The following is a 21,638-nucleotide window of genomic DNA, read 5'->3' on the forward strand; positions in this document are numbered from 1 at the left end:
TTAATTGAAAACTAGTATAGATCGATGGTCCAGAAGAGAAACGTGGTAAGCGCTAACAGTCGCTAGTTGGGTTTTAAGGACAGATGTGCGAATGAGCTCGTGGATTGGCACCGTCCTGTCTTAACTGGCTGTTCAGACCGGAGCACGGAATGCTTAACCTCAGATTTGAGCCCCGTGGGTTCACCTACTCGCTCGATGACGCTGGAATATCCCTCTAAGGCTACCGAGTAGGAAAGGTATGAAGGAGGGAAAAGAAATCCTTAGGGCGGACAGACACCGGAAAGTAATATCAAATTGTTCGGGTTCACATCATGCCCTATGCTCATTCCTCAAGTTAGGAATTAAAAGAATAGGGGCACTTGACTAACCAAATAGGATAAAGATGATATAATTCTCACGATACGATAGTAACAGCATGGCGATGTTTTCTGAACCATGGCCGAAAAATCGTCATGTAAGCCTGAGAGTACCCGCAGATATCTTAAATACGCTCGATGCTCTCAATAAAACCTGACAAAATATGCATATCCAGTCTCCTTGGCTTGTAGGCTTGCAGGCTTGAGACCTTCCGCTTGAAGGGCGCGCATAAACACACTAAGATACTATTTTGGCCTTTTTTTTCTACCTTATCTAGTAACCTAGGGGGTTATGCTGGCATAACCGGGCGAGTAGGTGAGCTCACGAGGTTCTAACCTATGGACGTTAACGAAGCGCCAATGTCGCCCATCTGCAATTGTAAACCGCAAGCAACATGATCCGCGCATGAGACGACGCATGCGACTTAAAGGCTAATTTCAAACTAGTAATTTCCCTGCAGATTGCCGAGGAAAGTACTGATTTGTATGAATCTCGATGATTCTGATTCCGGACCACGTAACTCTTAACTTTTAACTTGAAACTTGTTTAATATCTAATTCCCATTGATCAAACCGGTGTGTCACTGTTGTCTATCGCTTAGCTTAAGACGGAACAAAACTGAAGAGAAGACAGTTGACCTTGTTCGAAGAATGCATCTGTGTTGATTAATAATGAATTAAAATTCACATGAGCAATCATGTCACTGGTCAAACAGACCATTGAGCGTATAATGACGCGGTCCCGATACCCAGCGTTTACTCACACACTAACTTCTTATTGGCGTCGGTCAATTATTGCAATTTAAAAGTACAAATAAAATAATTTAATTTTAAATTTAAGTTAGTTTTAAAAAGAGTCCCTGGTTCCTAGTTTTTTATATTTTTTAAGGAAAAGTTGTCTTAAGAAGATAGCCTTTTTATATTTTTAATTATTGTCCTAGTACATGTACATGTATTGTACTAGTTGTCCCGCAGTAGTCGAAATTCGACTATAATTAATTGGAATTGTAAATTTGTACACTATTATGATTGTATTTTATACTTATATAATCACAAATTTCGCCAAGGCTACACTGTAAAAAATATTAACAAAGGCAAACAATATTTAATCTCAATTTGACAACAGACGTCAAGAACAAAAGTTTGACAATAAATAGTATGCATGCGTGTGTGCGTCAATACATGGTATGTAGTGTGTGTAATTTTTTCTTTATTGATTTAATGTATCTTTTATGCATTATTTAAAAAAAATATTAGCATTGTGCACTTCTCTATATTCTCTATAAGTGTGGAAAATTCATACTCATCCGTCCGCGCAATTTTCGTAAAAAGGGATACAAAGTTTTTGCTTCACGTATTAATATATAGATAATGGTCACACTCATATAAGAAAGTGCCTTTATACCTTCGGATTGAGGCTTTGATATAGTTTTCAGAAGTATTGGAACGTACTTAATAAGCGTGCTTAGTCTACACTGTTCGTGTGCTGATGCCGTGTACCAAGATTGATCCATAGCATCATTATGTTACTGCCCCCGAGGATTTAAGTGTTAGCCACGAGTACATTACCGCATTCATAGACATCGTATGTCCAATTATCACCGAAGAATTCCGGCATATTATGTTACTTTTTTTCATAAACGATTACTCTCTATTATGGACCTTATCCACACGACATAAGGTTCACAAATATTAAGAGATTAGAAACTTATCTCCAAGATCATGTCACGTACGCATTCCTTACATGAGTACGTATGAGCATCCCAACATTCTCACAAAATTCATTTCATACCACTACGATCTTAAGGCTGTATTTAAATTGGTGTAGTTTTACATAGAAAAAAACCCCCTCTAAAGTGCAAGGCGCTAAGAAGGATATCAGAAGGAAGGTCTTACACCGCTCGCTAATATAGCTCTGTTAACTGACGCGGCGAGGGTCTGAATTTTTAGCGAAATTTGTTTATGGAAACCTACTTATGGTTACCTACCTATGTGGTTACCTATGTGGTTACCTATGTGGTTAACGTGATTCAGGTTATTGTCGAATTTCTATTATTCTATGATGAGATATACCGCCAATGCGTGTACCATAAAATTACAAAATGAATAAAATTTGAATTTTACATAGGCGCGAAGTGTGCTGCAGCAATGAAAATCTAATTTCAATAATTCTAATTAGAATTCAGATATGATGAATCTATATTATATGTATATACGACCTAATGATTTTTATTGAAGTATACACATTCAACTTTTGAAACATTACTAAAGTACACTTTTAAGACTTTTGGAAATTAAAATGAAGTGACAGAAAACAAGTATATTTGAATGGACAGCCCTTAAGCAGAACAATTACACGTTAATTACGTTTAATAATTACTTTGTTGTAGAAAATTACTGGGATAGTTCCTGGAAGACATTATTATTGTACCTATTATCACATATTTTATATACTGGTGAAATAATGAATGATGAATGAATATGTCACCAGTCAATATGCCGCGATACCCGCGTGGGTTAATACCACCTGAATTATTGGAACTGGTAACAGCTTCACATTATATCCATCTAAGTTGTTTAAAAAAACATTTTTGTCAAGGTATTCTTATCAATCATTTCAATAATTCTAGTCATCATCATTCTCCTGACCTTCTCCCAGTCACCTTGGGGCAACATGTTTTCTCCTTCCATATATACCATTTCTTCGCTCACTCCCATTTTACACTTAACGTCTTTCACGCAATCCATCCATTTCTTCTTAGGTTTACCTCTTCCTCTATATCCTTCCACATTCATAATTAACACTCTCTTACTAACCTCATTTTCATTTTCAATATTTCTAATCGATGCTCTGCAAATTTCTTTGCACAAAACAAGCAACAAATACGTTATATCACGTATGTAGCGTAAAGACGATAGTCCTCCAACGTGTTTTCGCTCTGTAAGCATTTCTTTAGCGCGCCGCTGATCTGCCGGCCGTGACGCTTCCGAGACGAGACACGCTCCATTTCCGATCGCTGCGAATGTAATAACCATGGTGGATATGCGGGACTCGACGAGATTGGGTGCTATGGTGAAGTCGTCTTGTTTAACATAATCACCGGAAAATCAATGCTCAGAAATTTCCACTAATAGTGAAGATGTAAAAGTTAAACAATCTATCAGACCTCAAGATACTGTTAGTTCTTTACCGGCTGTAAGAGTTTTTTTTATTAGCTTGCCGTCTATGCAATATAATCTTCCAACTACATATTTAAAATAAGTAATATGCATTTACGTCATTTCTGATCTTCCCGATCCACTAACGGTGCTTTTAGGTACCTCAAGCACCGGCCATCGTTCAATGAATCGTTCAGTAAATGAACCCTCAGACGCAGCCCATTGAGTTTCTCGCTGGATCTTTTCAGTGGATCGCGTTTCCGATCCAGTGGTAGTCCTGGGAAGGACTGCTCTTGATAGGGTTAGTATTAACGACGTCGTCAGTTTTAGCTCCGTGAGCTCACCTACTTGTTAGGTGCTTCTGACATAGCCTCTCAAGGCCATCCGCTTAAGTAGAAAAAAAAGGTAAGGTCTCATTTAGTTCGTTCGTGGTGAGCTTTAGAAAGCTCATGGTGCTGACTGCTGCTAGCGGTTTTTGTATGGCCTTTCTGTTCGAAGCTAATTTTATAGTACTCTGATAGTAGCCCTGTGATCTCAACGTGTAAAGTATTACTGAGAAAGACCAATGCCGTCTGGCCAGATTCCAATCTAAGCCGATACAAATACTAAAGAATTTACGTTTAGACATTAAAATGAAATACACATTAAAGCGTCGAATGAAAAGTAAAACCGGTATTTTAGCAATCGGCAACATTATCGGCATATCTGTAAAACTCGTTAAATTCATACGGGGACCGGTAGAAAGTGAAATGACTGATACAACCGCTTTCCAGAGGACCTTGATGCTGTTGGCGATTCAGAACGATTTTCTCTAGTGCGATGACCTCATCCTACACACGTTCTCTTAACACATATCTACATAGTAAATGATACATAGTACATAGTAGAGTTTTCAAATTTATTACTTTCAAAAGACTCACACTGTTATTGGCTTGTGAGTAAGTTGCTTATAAATAGCCCACCAGTGTAATTTCCAAAAAAATAGTTGATAATGAAATAGAGTTGATTCTGCAGAATTGATATTCCTATTGTGAATTAGTTCGTTTTTAGTCTGAAGAATAGGAGATGCGTTATTCCAACGTTATCGAGGCCGCGCAGGTATTAACGTAATCGGCGGCATTTCCTTTGTAACCTCTAGTTTCTTGACAACGGTTATATTTTAACACAAGTCCCAGGCTAGATCTTAAGCTGCCAGGCTATTTAACAATCGGAAGACATGGGGATGTGACGCCGGCCTCTGCGAGCTTTTCTTGCGGCTTCATCATTTTCCTAAGTCGAAGATATTGCCTTAATTTTCTACAGAAATTACCTTGATTTTATGGTGAGTATTTACAACAGTCCTGCTATTTCGATAAGGGAGATTGTTGTTTTAAAGTAATTCAAAATTGTGTGACGATCTTACACGAGTATAGCTAAAAAATTTACTCGCTAGCATTCTAGTTAGTAAAAACCTGTTAGAAGTATACGATTTGTGGAAAGTTTAGAAAATAATAGGTCTTTACCTATAAGACGCCATTTTCCAATAAAGAACAATGGAAAAATTCTTTGTTATCTACACTTTGTTAAGGTTGCCTGTCCACCACAATGACTTGGCCAGTATAAGGGTGTGAGACACAAATACAATAATGTAGTCCGTTAGTTTTATAAATGTGAAGGTTTGGGAAACATTTCACGAATTTCGTTCGACCAAGGTTCAAACCGCGCCTTTACTTAATATAGGCAATAAAATTTCAATAGTGCGACGTGAGAATTATTTGTTTGTTATTAGAGTCGTTAGATAAGCGGTCCGACCGATCGCTACCTTAGTTTATGAGGTACGATTTCACGACCAACCATGCGTAAAGTGCTTACCATAGTCATCACGACGACATCACCACCCCCTCACATGACATCAAAGTCTCAGTTATATTGTATATCATCAGTTTTCTTACTCTTCTAATTAGAAAACATGCTTGTTTACGGCCGAAATAGGTACTAGGTATAATGACGTCACTCGTTTGCTCGGAGTAAGTCGTGCTCTAAGCCTGCACAGCTTGACAACATCTTAACAGTCGTCCGTGACCACGCAGAAAAAGTATACTATTTAAAACTAAAGAAATATCTAATAAAACTATTTTTGATTACATACATTTCAAAAATACTCGTTTTTTTTCAATCTGACATTCCTTGTCAGTAATGCGCACAGTGTACGACTTAACTTTGTAATAACGTACAAAAAATAACTTATATTTTTTATCATTCATTGACCACGATCTCAGAGCGTTCGTTTGCGCAATACACTAACTCTTATGCAAACAACCGTGAATGAAGTGTACCATAATAAGTTCGCACGTTACCGAATGACCGTGGGCTGTTGCGAAACCTCCAGTTTTATTCATAAGCTTTACTCTTTGTTCATATGTGTATTGCCGCTTAACACGTTTGAGAAACGTTTTCGAATCTCTTACTATTCGAATGTTCCCCGTCAATGCTACTCATGTCATATTACACTTGCGATTGTACTGCACGTTCAGATGCAAGTACTATGATGTCAAAAGAATTGAATTCTGTGTTTCTTTCTCGAACCCCATTATTATCAAAATCCAATTTTGGTTTGCGTCCCTATGTCCACGAATATTATAATATTACATGGTAGATTATTCTAGTGGATTCTCTGGAGTCTATGTATACTAACCAAGCATGTATTTTCATCATAAGAAGCGTTTTTTTAAATTTAATTTTGGTATTTCATTAATAAGTAAACGAGTTTACAGCTCATCTGGTATAAGCGGTTATCGGGGTCCATGGACATATCATAACGTGAATCCATTACCTGCTATGGTGGGAGTCTCAAATAGATTGTAGAACGCCTGTACCACCTGTTAGGTAAAGACAAAGGAAATGTTTACCATCGAATGAGTGAAATTGCTCGGTCAACCGACGCTCTATATGCTATTGTTCGGAACTTGCATATATGCCAACTCTTCTCGAATATTTCCTTAGCGCGATTCAGGCATTTGTCAAATTTCTTCAGTTCAATGATAGTTACCGCTATACATTCAAGCCAGAACGCATGACTGCTTAGCAACAGAAATAGGCAGGGTGGTGGCACCTACCTGTATGACACACAAAACAACCTACTGGTAGTAAAAGCCGGCTGGAGATGGCAGCTTGTCAGTACAGTATACTCAGAGAACGCGACTATCAATTCTACCATCTGCCAACATGTATCCAGCGATTTTGTTCTGACTCGGAAATTCCTCGACAACGACAATGACTACATATACTGACATATATTGGTGGTAGGACCTCTTGGGAGTCGGCACGGGTAGGTACGCCTATTTCCGCCGTGAAGCAGTAATGCGTTTCGGTTTGAAGGGTAGGGCATCTTCATTCGTGTATGTTAACAATTTTCACCTTATAAACAGCACCAACGGTTTTTTGAATCTAAAAAGCTTAAGGCAAAAGGCTAAAAAGAATTCGAGTAACTAATTTACGAAACGCTATCCAGCCATTTATAAGTTCAAGATCAAGTCATTGATCACACCAGTCATTAGAGTCACGTCTCAATGCAAGAAAATTTGAGTAAAAAATCGATACGCGCGTAAACTATCGATTGTACCGTAAAATCGATCGATTATAACCTTTTTTGTACGGCGATGACGTCGGTTTAAGGTTACGGCGCGCATCCTTGCTTCACGTCAAGCGCCATTGATTCTTTTTTTTTTTTTTTTTTTTTTTTTTTTATGATTGAAATTTTACTGGTGGCCCGAAGGCCTTTCCAGTTTCACCAGGACAGGTGGGCGAGCAAAGGCTCAGCCAAGAGGGGTGGGATTTGCTAACAACTGCCCGAGCGCCTCCGAAGGAGACCTAACAACTCAAGAGCAATTGTTTCGCGAATGAATCTACTACCGGATCGGAATCGCGACCCGCTGAGAAGATCCGGCGAGAAACTCAGCGGGCTGATGCATGGGTTAGGTTGCACGTCGACCTCTTTGTCGAGTTCGACGAGTACGGTTACCGGGGTCCCTAAGCCTGCCCCTAGTATTAGAGCTGAAGGCATCTAATGCAAAGGTTATTGGATCTGATGGATCCGTAAGGACGTGTCTAGGGCGTCGACGGTGACTGGCTCCTGCATGATCAGGATTCGGGGAGTAGTCAGCGGCGGCAACGATAAGGCGATTATCATGACGCATAGCCTTATCGAAGTATCGTTCCGACGCTGACTTCATGTATTTCCGAATTGATTCGAGGCCCAGGTCGTCGTGTAGGTCAACGTTCCTCACGAACCACGGAGCCCCGACAGCTAACCTGCAAAAGCGGGATTGTAGGGATTGGAGGGTGTCTATGTGTGTGCGGGCCGCGTGAGCGAACACCACACTCGCGTAAGTCATGACGGGCCTTATGCAAGTTTTGTAAAGTGTCACCTTGTTCCGAAGGGACATTTTACTCCGCTTACAGATCATGGGGTAGAGTCTTCCGAGAATAAACGCGGCACGGTCACGGACTGATTTTATATGCGGGCGGAATGTCATCGATGCATCCAGGGTAACGCCCAGGTACTTGACCTTCCTGGCCCAGGGTATGGGTTGTCTAAAGAGAGTAATCGGGGGTGTGAGATTCCTCCTCCTTATCCGGGAGGAAATCCGTGTGGAGCTTCCCCTCTGAAATAGCACCGCAGTACTTTTCGCTGGGTTGATGTCTATGCGCCATTTTCGGAACCACTGTCCTAGGGCTAGGGCTGCGCTCTGAAGCTTCTTCGCGATTAGGGACTTATTTCTACTAGAATAGTAAACAGTCGTGTCGTCGGCGAATAAAGCTAAATGGGTCGGCGGCGACCGGGGAATATCGTTGACGAATAAGCTAAATAGGAGGGGTGAGAGGACAGGGCCTTGCGGGACTCCAGCTGTGAGAGGTCGTGGGGAGGAGCGGGTTCCCTCGACTCGATATCGAAAAGAGCGGTTCGACAAGAAGTCCCGTATGATGAGCACGAGACTATCCGGCACGCCCATGTTGAATAGTTTGAAAATCAAACCATTGTGCCAGACTTTGTCGAACGCTTTTGCGACGTCGAAGAAGAGAGCTCCCGTGTATAACGGTTTTGGTCGATTAAGCCCCACAAGAATGTGCTCCGTGAGGCGGTGCACCTGTTGAACGCATGAGTGATTTGTACGGAATCCGAATTGTTCATCGATAAGAATGCCCTTGGATGAGACGAAGTCTCTGAGGCGTTTGTAGAGCAGACGCTCATACAGTTTGCCTAGAGACATGAGGAGGCTAATCGGGCGGTAGCTCGTCGGATGATTTTTTGGTTTACCGGGTTTATGTATGCCGATAACGTCCGCTTCTTTCCACACCGCGGGAAAGATACAGTTCGCCATAGCGGCATTGAAAATAGATGCCAACATCACGATGAGTTGGACGGGTAGAAGTTTAATAACGCGGTTGGATATACCGTCGGAACCGGGAGCCTTGCGAGGACGTAGGTCTTTGATCAAGTCTTTAACTTCCATCGGGGTGACGGGTGGTAACGCATCAGAGGGTGGCAAGGAGGCTCTGCGTTCTACCTCACTGTCTACTAATTCTACATGAACAGGGTCCACGGATTGAGTGCTGGGCGTGCACTGGGTTTGCAATGTATCGGCCAGCAGCTCTGCTTTTTCGTCATCATCGAACGCCGCGAGTCGGCCTGAGGGGCCTACGAGGGGGGGCATAGTTACTACCGTATCCGATTTGAGAGTACGAGCTAAGCGGTAGTAAGAACTTTGAGAGGGCGCGAGTCCTTCTAAGAAATCAGACCATCTGGCATCTCGGACTTCGGTGATGCGAGACTTTACGTCGCGTTGTAGGGCACGCATTCGAATACGATTTTCCGCGGTAGGATACCTATCGTACGCACGGATCGAGGCGTTCTTAGCTCTAAGGAGTTCCCTAATATCGTCGGGCAATTTGAAGCGGTGAAGGAAGTCCTCCGCTACAACTTGCTTCGATGACCTATCTAATGTCGAGGTGATGTGTGACGTTACGATGTCTATGGCTTCAGCGGTATCCTGAGGAGACGGGATAGAGTCCGGACTAAACGGAAGCGATGGTGGATCAGATTCAGCCAGGCTGATGCCCAGCGTGTGCCAATCCACCACAGTCCTCGTGACGGGAACGGAATCGGGAGCGCGACCGAGCTTCATAACGACGGGACGGTGGTCTGAATCTAACTCTGAAACTACTTCGATCGAGTGTAAGCGCAGAGTTACGTTTTTTAATAACGCTATGTCGAGTATATCCGGGCGATGCGCGATATTTAGCGGGTAGTGAGTCGGGGTTAGCGGAGCGACGATATCGAAGGCGAGATCATCGACTAACGCGTCAAGCCGCCTGCCATTCGGGGTTGTGGTGTGTGAGTTCCACCTGATGTGTTTACAATTTAGGTCGCCCGCCAGAATGACAGAGCTCCCCATACCGAGCAGCGCCTCGATATCACTGCTTAGAACGATCTTATCCGGTGGAAGATAAACGGACGCGATAACGATCGGCGCGTGTCCCGTCAGTGAGATTCGGCACACTGATGCTTCGATATTAGCGAGCGCGGGAGGATCGAGCGGGACGCAATGCAGGGCTCTTCTATAGTAAATGACGGTACCACCACCACGGGCAGAGAGCCTGTCGTTCCTGACCATGTTATAGTTCGCGATTTTAGGGTCACGGCGCGCGGGCTTAAGTAGGGTCTCCTGCACTAAAAAGATATCAATTTGGTGGTCACGCAAAAAGTCAGAAACCTGATCACGTTGATTTGCGAGACCGTAAGCGTTAAAAAATCCTATCGTTACGGATAGGGGCTTTATTCTACTTATATACGCCATTGATTACCGGCGGAGTGAGGGGAGGACGTACGTATTTAATGACGCGTATACGTCGGCGTATTCCTGCACAACGGCGATAAAGTGTTGTGCAGTGGAGGCAGCGCGAATGGCGTCGCCCAAAGCGTTAACGCGCTCAAAGTTGATCGACTGAAAGAAGTCGATCGCTAAAGCGAGATTGTCGGACGCGGTCGGAGGGCAAGTCGCGGGAGAGGGACGAGTCGCGGGGGCGGGACGAATCGCGGAGGAGGGAGTTGTAGCCGTGTTCGTGTACGGCAGCGGTTTTGCCCAGGCCGAGACACTGGGCACCGCCGCCGGAACGAACGCTGGCTTAGCCTGCGTCGCAGAGGGTGCCGAGGCTTTGATGTCTGGGCCGGAAGCTCGGAGGCGGTTTTGGCGGGCGACGCGGCGATTTATTTTAGGGGCTCGGGGGCAACCACGGTAATTCGCGGGGTGACCCTGTGTTCGACACAGGACGCAGCTAGGCGGTTCCGTCGCGGTGGGCCATTGATTCTAATTTTGATTCATTTACACTTAGACATTTTTAGCGAGTTTTTTTTGCATCAAAAAACGATGAGCGCAGTGATTATGACGAAGAAATTAGAATTGTTATTTGTTGCTTAAACGTGTGGAAGATCTCACGGACCAACTGGTGATAAGGGAGGACTGAAGTCCACAGACAACAACAGCGGAAATCTCACCATTTAGCTTGAGACACCCCTTGCCGTGGTATCTACGCGTGTGGGTTCGCCCAACTTTTTTTTAGTTTTCATTAATATTTATTGACATTTATTTGTATTAATCAGATAATGATGGACGTGTATGGACTAATGAGAAAGAATCGGTGTAGTTACATAAATGACCATTGCATCGATATGTTCCAAGTATTTATAAATAATCATGTAATTAGCATATTTATGTGTAAACAACACAGTCAAAATGTATATATGTAAAGAAAAACCTTTTTTAATTAATTTTTATATAATCTTTTTAGCTTTTTTTTAAAATGATTTTTCTTATATAGACTGACTGAACTCTGTCATTGAGAAGAAAGACGATTTCAGTTTTATTTAATTCAAGAATACTGTGTAAAATAATTTGTAGAAAATAGGTAAAAGCTTTAAATGTTGTTTTCTTAACATTGTACAGAAAACGTAATTAAGTCTTTTATTATTGTTTAACCATTCTAAGAATATTCTATATCATTACACATATAATAAAACACTATAATGCACTGTGCTTGTGTATTACAGAAAAATAATAAAAATAGCTAAAGAAGAGTGATAGAGCACGAACCAGCGATTTTAGATATTTTTTTGTTTGGAGCAGAATATAGGCTTTGTTTCATTAAAATCAGATGCTACAAAAAAGTGATCATCATTCAAATATTTTTGGAGTTCATTTCTATATTGTTAGATGTGAGAAGTTAAGTCAATAATGGTATTTAAGTGAGCACGAATTGCCGCCCATGCGATGTTAAGTGGGGAAAACTTAAAATCGCATGGGCAGATTTCCTGAAGTTCAAGCTCTATAGGTGTAAAGTTAGTCATGAAAAAATAAGACCCGCAGCTTTGATGATAAATTGCTTATGAATATTCTTATTGTATACACTTTTTTTTATTGCTTAGATGTGTGGACGAGCTCACAGCCCACCTGGTGTTAAGTGGTTACTGGAGCCCATAGACATCTACAACGTAAATGCGCCACACACCTTGAGATATAGTTCTAAGGTCTCAGTATAGTCACAACGGCTGCCCCACCCTTTAAACCGAAACGCATTACTGCTTCACAGCAGAAATAGGCGGGGCGGTGGTACCTACCCGTGCGGACTCACAAGAGGTCCTACCACCAGTAATTACGCAAATTATAATTTTGCGGGTTTGATTTTTATAGCACGATGTTATTCCTTCACCGTGGAAGTCAATCGTGAACATTTGCGGAGTACGTATTTCATTAGAAAAATTGGTACCCGCCAGCGGGATTCGAACACCGGTGCATCGCTCGATACGAATGCACCGGACGTCTTATCCTTTAGGCCACGACGACTTGTGTTTTACCGTGTGTGATATATTACCGGGGTTTCGCTTTCATGCGCGGTTATCTCGTGTAGGTAGGTACCTGTGCGCCAAGCCTCAGTTCGCAAACTATGGAAAACATCTGTCAAGGCTTTAATAAACAAGAATTCCATATGACCACGACTATTCTGCCAAGAGCAACCGACTATGATGATGACCTGTACTTTCACACAATACATATGTGATGACGTTTGAGGTAAACTTTTTGCTCTTTTTTCCCCTTTAAAATGGACTAGCCAAACCCTCAGACACAGCCCACTGAGTTTCTCGCCGGATCTTCTGTGGGTCGCGTTTCCGATCCGGTGGTAGATACTGCGAAGCACGGCTCTTGCTTGCTTGCTCTTGTTCGTGTTAGCAACGTCGTCAGGTTTGAGCCCCGTGAGCTCACCTACTAGTTAAGGTTACGCTGATATAGCCTCTCAAGGCTATCAGCTTAGGTAGGAAAAAAAAAGGATTAGCTAGTCTTTCCTCTCATTTAATTACACCAGCACTGCGAAGGCCACAGCCGAGCCCATACATACCATTCACGATTACGTTCAAGTTGCTTGGAATACGAATCTCACTTTTAACAGTTGCGAGATTTAAGAATAGGGATAACGAGATGAGGGTATTTATAATGCGGATGGATAGGGTTGTGGATGCAGTCGCAGTTGGTCGAGAATTCCGCCGCGCCCGTATACATAAATGTCCCGATTAATGGTCAAAATTACCATTAAAATATTAGGTCCACTGATCACGTCAGATATTAAACTATAACGAACTAGTTCTCTCTATAAATTCTTCTTCAGAGTCGGTTTCATCATTCTGAAGATCGTGTCTAGTTTGAAGACTGTTCTCTGAGCAATGATTGCAAGACTGTTCTTTGCATGTCTTCATCATTGGCAGTGTTTAGTACTTCAGGTAAAGTCACGCCGGTGAGTGTTACTATTAGTTTTGCCCTACGCGTAGGTGTTATATCGCATGGTGAGTGGCGCATTTACATTATAGTTGTCTATGGGCTTCAGTAACCACTTAACACCAGGTGGGCTGTGAGCTCGTCCACCCATATAAGCAATAAAAAAATGTCTTTTTTTGACATGGTTTTCTACCATCAGCTATTCGAGGTTGTCGAGATATCTGCGATTTCTGTATCCAAAGTGGTTAAGTATGCGTTGGTAAGAGACTGTAGACAGCTTATTTGTTGTGCGGAGTATATAAGTGTAGGTTTTCTTTTCCATTTTACGTCACGAAAATAATCTTTAATTTGAATTTGGGCAAGCTTCTAATTTGAACGTCGCTGGACAACATTACATAAATGTTTTACTGCGGCACAAGCCGTAACAGGAAAGCGGGAAGCTGTACGCAATTTTATGAATCCAATTGAAATTTTATTGACTCTTAATTATTTTATGTTTTGACTTCCTGTTATATCACAGTAATTAAATAGTAAAGTGTCATTAAATAGTTAAAATAAATACGTAATCATTACAAATTCTAGATGTGTGGGTAGGCACACACGCGTCGGGAATCACCGCCCTGTCTATTTTTGTCGTGAAGCAGTAATGCGTTTGGGTTTGAAGGGTTTAGCAACTGTTGTACTGTAAAAAGTGAGACCTAAGAACTCATGTCTCAAGGTGGGTGGCGGTATTTACGTTCAAAATAGGACTGTGAGTTTGGATGAGTTAAAAAAATGTATTTTAAATAATTTTTGGGCGAATTTCGTTGTTTTCCAGATTCCGCTGTTACAGTTCTGCAATGAAATAGTTCGAGAAATAACAATATGCATAACCAAGCAGCGCGAAAGTTATAAAGTATTTGTCGTAAAATCGAAAGTTTCTTATGACCAATGCAATGATTCATTAGAAATGTTTGTGTAATCGTAAATGTTGTTATTAATTTTCGTAAACGATAAATCATGTATATATCTTACCGAATCCGGACAGGTTGGTACAACTATCTAGCTACAAAGCAATCATGCGTCTCGATTTGACGAATGGGAAAGTGTTATATCATTATGTTCGAGACTTCAGCATTAGAATTAACATTAACGATACTCCCGTTATAGTTTTTATTGGTCACTAATCGTTTGCCACTCGTTAAGCCATGTCCAAATAGAGATGAAATTTAAGTACGGACATAAACAGATGGAGCACGTTACGATTGATGGGCATTGAACGAAAATGCGGCTATGAAAAATCATAAACACATTTGTAAGATTACATGTTAAGTTAATCCTGTGTTGCCGGGTGTGTAGACGCACGCATAAAACTAAAATACGTTAGTTATTATATACTATAATAGTTTAAAACCTATTAGGGGATAGTCAAGTAAAGACCAAGATACCATAGATATATTTAATAAGATAAGAAAACTCACAAAAGGTCCTACCACCAGTAATTGCGCGCGATTCGAACACCAAACGTCTTATCGTTTAGGCCACGAAGACTTCAAAGTTAAGAATCTATATTTGAATATGTTAAACGTGCATTGTTTTTAACACAAATCTTGGTTTAAAATGAATTTCGTTTTCGATGCTTGCGGCTTCCTCATGGAACATCGTTTCATTTTTTAGTTTACAACTTGCACCGGAATTGAAATAATCGTAGTCAAGTAACGCGGTGAAAGGAAATCAAAATACAACATATTTACCGACCATTTGAATGTTTGTTCAAGTGCTGTGGTTTATGAGATAAGACCGCTATTGTTTCGTAACTTCTCCGCTTATGGCTATTCGCTTGAATTAACACCCGCACTCATTTCTGTATGCAAAATTTGAGGTGGTTCTCAAAAACAATCAAAAGAAAACTCATATTCAAATTCATTTATTTCAATTTGGATGTCATTGTGTATTCTTTTGAAATTCAAAATACATTCTACCGCCGGTTGCAAGAAGAGTCACAGTCACGAGAAGAATCGGTGAAACAAAATCAATGAGCTTGCTTATATTCTGTTTTTTTGCCATCATACTAGTAATTTAAATACAAAACAGATGTATAAAAATTACAATATGCTGAACGAAAAGATCTCGAGCGAGTATTTCACTCCCACGCAGGGTTATCTAGTAAAAAATCTTTCACTTTACAATATACCTTATTGCATAAACGCTACTTGACAGTATACTTCTATGAGCGAGTGGTAATTGAACTTTTTGTGGGTTTGGCAAAGTGCACACATAACCCTCTAGGCCTCTAGACGAGTTATTTATTTTCTTAGTTCGAGCCGTTGGTCCTTCAAACCCATTGCGTGCTCCTTCCCTGTCCATTTTTTTTTTTTTGCTTAGATGGATGGACGAGCTCACAGCCCACCTGATGTTAAGTGGTTACTGGAGCCCATAGACATCTAGAACGTAAATGCGCCAACCACCTCGAGATATAAGTTCTAAGGTCTCTCAGTATAGTTACAACAGTATAGTTAGTTTTGAGAACTGTCTCTAAATCGCTATGGATCTTATTGCAGACAAGAAATAGATAGATTCCAACTTTCAGCAGGAATACCATGTAATTCTGTAAAATCATTCAACGTTACTACGTTCGTTACTAGACTAAATCGGTTATTGGGCGGGTCATTGGCTATCGTCTACGCATCTAGAGCAAGTAAAAAACTAGGCCGATTAGTTATTCTGTGATTCGTCAAAACTCATTAACGATTCATATTGTGTAACTATAAAAGAAGTCGAGATGCTGCCGCGTTCGTAAAGCTTCAATTTCCTGTGTCTTGTACCAGAAGATAGTAAAGGTGGGATGGCAATAATCAATTATAATTCCGATAACAATTTGTGACAGGAAATTAAAATATAATCATTCTGGAAATTTTGTTATATAATAAAGTACCAAATGGTGGCTTAATAATCACGGCTTAAAGACATCAGCCACTCAGCATTGTAATCAGTCATTTTAATTGGACCGTAAATGCACGGCAGTCAACAAAGGCATTAAAAATGGGTTCTTGTCTGTAGGATGAGACAGCCGTTATACAATACAATTAAGACACCAACCTCATGTCTCAAGGGGGGTCACGGCATGTACTCTGTTTGTGTGCTCCGGTGACCGTTTTTCACATAGACCGAGAACTCACTTATAGAAGCTATTCGAGTTTTTTTCCATATTTTTTTTCTAATTACCGTTAATATTCTACTAATTTAACTATTAAAAGAAAAGCGCGCCTCTTCTAACAAACGTTAATTTTTCAAATAAAATCTTATAATTATTACTAAACCATTTCTAAGTTTTATTTTAGTTCTAAAGCAGCTCAGATCAAAAGCGTTACGAATTTTTATTCTCATTTGAATTTAGCAGACAAATAATGATAATATTATGTATTTGGGAGTCGGAATTCATTTTGGATGGTGAAGGTTAACAAGAATTTTACGGATTTCGAATTTATTACGCGGTAACACGCTGACCCACGGGTCGGCACCACGTGGTGGGAGCAGTCGGAATGAAGGCTCCCACCACAGATCGTCAGAATATTATCGCAGTATTTTTATCTCACGTTTTTACTGGCGATAGGGCGTCTTATGAGTCCGCACGGGTAGGTACCACCACCCTGCCTATTTCTGCCGTAAAACAGCAATGCGTTTCGGTTTGAAGGGCGGGGCTGCCGTTGTAACTAACTGAGACCTTAGAACTCATATCTCAAGGCGGGTGGCGGCATTTACGTTGTAGATGTTTATGGACTCCGGTAACCACTTAGGCCGTGAGCTCGTCCACCCACCGAAGCAATAAAAAAAAAAACATGCTTAGGGGTGCACTGCTTCGTTACATAGTGACTATGGGCTTTGCATAATCTTGGCTTATCTGCTCTAAAGATACGTCCACAGGCACACACGTTGGGGTCCGATTAGTACACAATTCTATTGTATACTAACAAGATAAGAGTAGGGAGAGGCTGGGGTCCAGATAAGGCTAAAATTCTACTACGAATTCATGATGCTAAAGTGGTATGTAGTAGCAGCGGAGGCTGTGGTTATTGCGGCATTTATTTATCTATTAGAATACTGTGAAATAAAATTTGAATGCAGCTCAGCGTCCGTGCTTAATTTAATTATGTAAGTGTGTGCGTAGGTCACCGACCGCACGTGCTATCTAATGGTTTTCACTTTTCACATCATCGTTTGGCCGTGATTCTAGGGATCAGGGCTGTCAGAGTGACAATAAAAATAAACAATATATTATGTACACGTAACATGACTTGTGGTTTTAAAAAATATGTTTCTATATTTGTTTTACAACCATATAACTTTTTCACTACCTCGATCTACACAAAAATTTGTAACTATACCAAATCTATGAAAATAGAAGTTTCTCTCTATGTCTTCATTGTGATCGCACGAATTAGAATTCGACTTCCTGTAATATATCCACTTAAAGGTAGAATAGTAATGGCACCACATTAAATAAAAGTTACACTGTTTCGAAGTCTTCTGTTATAATAATAATTCAAAATTAACACTTTTATTACGTCTTCATATTTGTATGTCATTCTGTCTGTCATTCTCTTCTCCCTTTATTTCATAGACTTTATTTTCGTTTTCTCTCACTCACATCTTAACGCTCCGTTCCACACTCTTTTCACACGTTCCGTTCCCACCTATCCTAAATATATGTAGACATAGTTATATGGTGTCGTTAATAAACCAGAAAAATGAAAACAAAACCTTACATAAACCAGACCAGGTACTACCAACCATAAAGCACAAAAAGGATTTATGATTAATAAAACAAAAAGTTATTTGTTACCCATCTGTACTTTCTAAAATTATGGAAAGTTGAAAACCGCTTAGCGACCGCCATGTTGATTAATTAACATAATATATTACTCATTTTTTTTGTTTGAAACCCACATTTTGGGACAACGCGAATGAGAAGAAAAAGTTTTTTAAAGTCATCACGGATTAGAGAGACGTATATTGAAGATTATTAGGGGCAAGCTATGCATTTTTAGCCTAGTTTATAGCATTTCAATAAAATAAATTAAAAACACTGTAGTCGTATCGTGTGTGCCCTTATCGATTATATTTTCCGAGGCTCAGAATAAGGTCAGAGGAGAGGTTCAAAGAAAACAAAGAATATATTAATACGTGAAGCAAAAACTTCGTACCTCTTTTTACGAAAATTGCGCAGACGAAGGAATATGTTTCCCACACTTATAGAAAATATAGAGAAGGAGTGCAGAATGTTAATATATTTTTTAAATTATGCATAAAAATACATTAAATCAATAAAAAAAAAACATTATACAAACTACTGTATATTTGATACAGCACGCATGCATACTATTGTTTATTGTTAAACTTTTCTTATTGCTTAAATAGTCTGCGGTCAAATTGAGAATAGATTAAATGTTATTTGTTTTTAATATTATTTGTCTAAAGTTTAGTCTTGGCGAAATCTGTGATTAAAGAAGTGTAATAATCTTTGACAATAGAACCATAATAGTGTACAAACTTATAATTTCCATTAATTATAGTCAAATTTCCTGGTTCCGGGGGAAAACTAGTTACTATTAATATTCCCAGTCAACGTATGTTGATGCGTAATATTTACTTAGAAAAGCCTGGTATAAAGTCAGGACGTATTCTTTAATTTCTTTTGTCTCCTAAAAAAAATGTAAATTATAATTTGGTTTTATTTCAAAATTACTATTCAATCCGCTCGTTGCCATAAGTCTCGGAGCGCGCTAAAGCAACAGATGCTACTATCCTTCTTGGGCAGTTGAGTAATTAATCAGTAAATAAAATATGAACCATAAAGTATTGAAATCGCAAAATAAACGATGTGTAATTTGTAAAATGTTCGTTGTTTCAGGTTACAGTGTCGGATTACGGGGCAGCTCTCAACCACTGAGCGATTTAGCGCTAAGGTAAATTAATAGATTCATTTTAATTCAAGTAAACGCGACAATTATTACTTTTTTTTTGCAAATACTTTACTTATCTAAAGTGCATCTGATGGGAAGTTTTTTTTGTCTTCGAACCACCGGCTAATGAGTGGTCACCGAACTGCTAACTACCTGAAAGCAGTGGCGATGTCAGGTCTCTGTCTGCCCACTGTAAAATACTGAATGACTGATTGACTGTACCGCCAATAATTTACTGGTCGTACAGATAGCCTGTATTTATGGTCTCTGTACCGCGTCAAGTATTATAAACAATAATTTTAATAGCGACCGCATGTTATTACATCATGTTGCAGTGTAGGATATTAATATGAATGAACGAATGAATGAATGAATGATTTATTTTATCACAGACAACAACAACAAGTCCGTTATGTGTACATCGTATCATTGAAACATACATAAAATTACCAAAACTAATCAAATAAAAACGATACATTTATTAAAAATAATTAGCAGTTGAATACATTTAAAATATTCTATTCAACTGATACTTACTTCAAACCAACCATTATTATTATTATTATATGTCTAGTTGTCTTCCAGTACAACCTAAAGTCACTTTTCGTAAATCTCTTTAAACATTGCCCAACACAGATATAAAATCAGCACGATTGATTACATTCCCGCGTACGGAACAACTATACAATACAACAATACGCGTGTACACAGACTGCGCCGCTCCCACGAACCGAGGTATTCGGGACGCATCTTGTTTCGATCTAGATCTCTGTTATATTCAATCTGATGTACTGAATTACTTAGATCTGTGTTAACTGTGAAGGTTCGCTTGGGTTGGATGCTTGAAGCTTATAAGAACCTCACATCTGTGGCCGCGACTTCTACTGTGAGGCAACGGGAGCGAATCCAATAAAACAATACAAGATATCTTCCATAATTACTGCTTACGTGCGGACTATTGATACTACATAAGCTACTATTGCTCTTACTGCTCTAGATTGAAATGTTCGCACACGCCTTCTTATGTAGTGTTTATATAGTTCATAATAGTGGTTATAATAACCCATAGATAAAACAAGAATACCATCACCCTCCTCGACACATGAGGTTCACTGAACCCATGACTTGATGTTGTTGGACGAAATTGGCAGGATACCAGTACCAATACGACCAGTCAATACCGATTGAGAATCGTAACACGTTGGTATGTATTGGCTGCTCATTATATGATGAACCTATTAGTGGCTGTGTACAGCACATATGGAAAGAGTTGGGGTTCTATTCTAGACCTCTAGGCTACTTTAGACCGCACACCTAACTATTAAAGTTAATTTCGTTTTTTTAAGTATTTTGTAAAACATAATGTTTCATTTATTTATTGCTTAGATGGGTGGACGAGCTCATAGCCCACCTGGTGTTAAGTGGTCACTGGAGCCCATAGACATCTACAACGTAAATGCGCCACCCGCCTTGAGATATAAGTTAGAAGGTCTCAGTATAGTTACAACGGCTGCCCCGCCCTTCAAACCGAAACGCATTATTGCTTCAAGGCAGAAATAAGCAGGCCGGTGGTGGTGGCCGCGCGGACTCACAAGAGGTCCTACCACCAGTAAAAATAGTGCATAGTGTTTGACTATTATTTATTCATCTATTTATTTATTCTGCTTGTTTCTCAATTAATTAAACAATTGTTTTGTAAATGAGGTGTAAAAACAACGGTTAGAGCCATAAAAATACCTTAGACCCGATAACTTTAAATATACAAATGGTAATAAAAATACCGCTCTTCATTCATAGTTCAATATTTCTAGCGAGCTTGTGTCTGTCTCCGCAATACACGATCGTGAATATCGTCCGACGCGAATCTCCGTCGAGCGATACGACTTCCCTTCGATATTTTATAGTCTTGTCCAATTCATGAGAAAGTTTTTAATTATTCGGAAGATCGCGCGTTACTCATTTAATAGTCTTCGAAACACAAAATTTCTAATAGGAATACATGTTTCCAAATTGTCGTATAAAATTATCGTAGAAATTATTGTGCCTATGGAATTGTGAAAACTCGATTCACTATTTATGTTAGCGGAACTAATATTCTTATTTTTATTAATTGACTAGCTGACCCGGCAGACTTCGTAGTGCCTCAATCGATAAATAAAAGACCTAAACTTTTGTATAAAATAAACTTAAAACAAACAAAAGGAATCCGTCCGACGGGGGACACATCAAAGGAAAAACAAAATTGTTATTTTTATTTAATTCCGGGCATTTTCATATTTATTTACCTTTTAAACCTTCTCTGGACTTCCACAAATAATTCAAGACCAAAATTTGCCATTTCGATCCAGCCATTCTCGAGTTTTAGCGAGACTAACGAA

General features: G+C 39.9%; 1 protein-coding gene and 1 long non-coding RNA gene across 5 annotated transcripts in view; both read left to right on the forward strand.

Annotated features, from left to right (window-relative positions):
• LOC101747074 (uncharacterized) overlaps nt 1-21,638 on the forward strand; it is a 118,323-nt gene that overhangs the window by 21,402 nt on the left and 75,283 nt on the right. For all 4 annotated transcript variants that reach the window (XM_038010874.2, XM_038010875.2, XM_038010877.2 and 1 more), the window contains exon 2: nt 19,209-19,263. The gene's annotated coding sequence lies outside the window, so the exon portion shown is untranslated. The remainder of the gene's footprint in view (nt 1-19,208; nt 19,264-21,638) is intronic.
• Nucleotides 11,304-14,286, forward strand: LOC134198845 (uncharacterized). The gene is made up of 3 exons (XR_009973091.1): nt 11,304-11,459; nt 13,212-13,337; nt 14,136-14,286. It is a non-coding gene; the product is annotated as an uncharacterized LOC134198845 (long non-coding RNA).

This window comes from Bombyx mori, chromosome 5 (genome assembly GCF_030269925.1).
Source record: "Bombyx mori chromosome 5, ASM3026992v2".
Lineage (NCBI taxonomy): Eukaryota > Metazoa > Arthropoda > Insecta > Lepidoptera > Bombycidae > Bombyx > Bombyx mori.